General features: G+C 40.4%; 1 non-coding gene across 1 annotated transcript; it reads left to right on the top strand.

The window, feature by feature from the left end:
• Positions 1 to 304: 304 nt before the first annotated feature.
• On the top strand, positions 305 to 412 carry LOC127741352 (small nucleolar RNA R71). Its single transcript, XR_008002304.1, has one exon. It is a non-coding gene; the product is annotated as a small nucleolar RNA R71 (small nucleolar RNA).
• Positions 413 to 802: the final 390 nt, after the last annotated feature.

An 802-nucleotide genomic window follows, 5' to 3' on the forward strand; every position in this document is an offset into this window, starting at 1 on the left:
TTCTCAGAATCATAAGCTTCTTCTTCAGAAGATGCTTCTTTAGTACTGTTGGATGCATTTTGCAATCCATTCAGACTCTGAGATATCATATTGACTTGTTGGGTCAATATTTTGTTCTGAGCCAATATGGCATTTAAAGCATCAATTTCAAGAACTCCCTTCCATTGAGGCGTCCCATTACTCACAGGATTCCTTTCGGAAGTGTACATGAACTGGTTATTTGCAACCATGTCAATGAGTTTCTGAGCTTCTGCAGGCGTTTTTTTTAGGTGAATAGATCCACCTGCAGAATGGTCCATTCTGAAAGCATGTCAGAAGGACACTTTTTGGTCAGTTGCTTATATCTCTCCCAAGCTTCATAGAGGAATTCACCTTCTTTCTGTCTGAAGGTTTGAACATCCACTCTAAGCTTACTCAGCTTTTGAGGAGGAAAAAACTTGGCTAAAAAAGTCGTGACCAGCTTATCCCAAGAGTTCAGGCTGTCTTTAGGTTGAGAGTCCAACCATACTCTAGCTCTGTCTCTTACAGCAAAAGGGAAAAGCATAAGCCTGTAGACTTCGGGATCAACCCCATTGGTCTTGACAGTATCACAGATCTGTAAGAATTCAGTTAAGATCTGAAAAGGATCTTCTGATGGAAGTCCATGAAACTTGCAATTCTATTGTATCAGAGAAACTAATTGAGGTTTTAGCTCAAAGTTGTTTGCTCCAATGGCAGGAATTGAGATTCTTCTTCCATGTAAGTTGGAATTTGGTGCAGTAAAGTCACCAAGCATCTTCCTTGCATTGTTGTTGGGTTTGGC

Source organism: Arachis duranensis, chromosome 8 (genome assembly GCF_000817695.3).
Source record: "Arachis duranensis cultivar V14167 chromosome 8, aradu.V14167.gnm2.J7QH, whole genome shotgun sequence".
Taxonomy (NCBI): Eukaryota; Viridiplantae; Streptophyta; class Magnoliopsida; order Fabales; family Fabaceae; genus Arachis; species Arachis duranensis.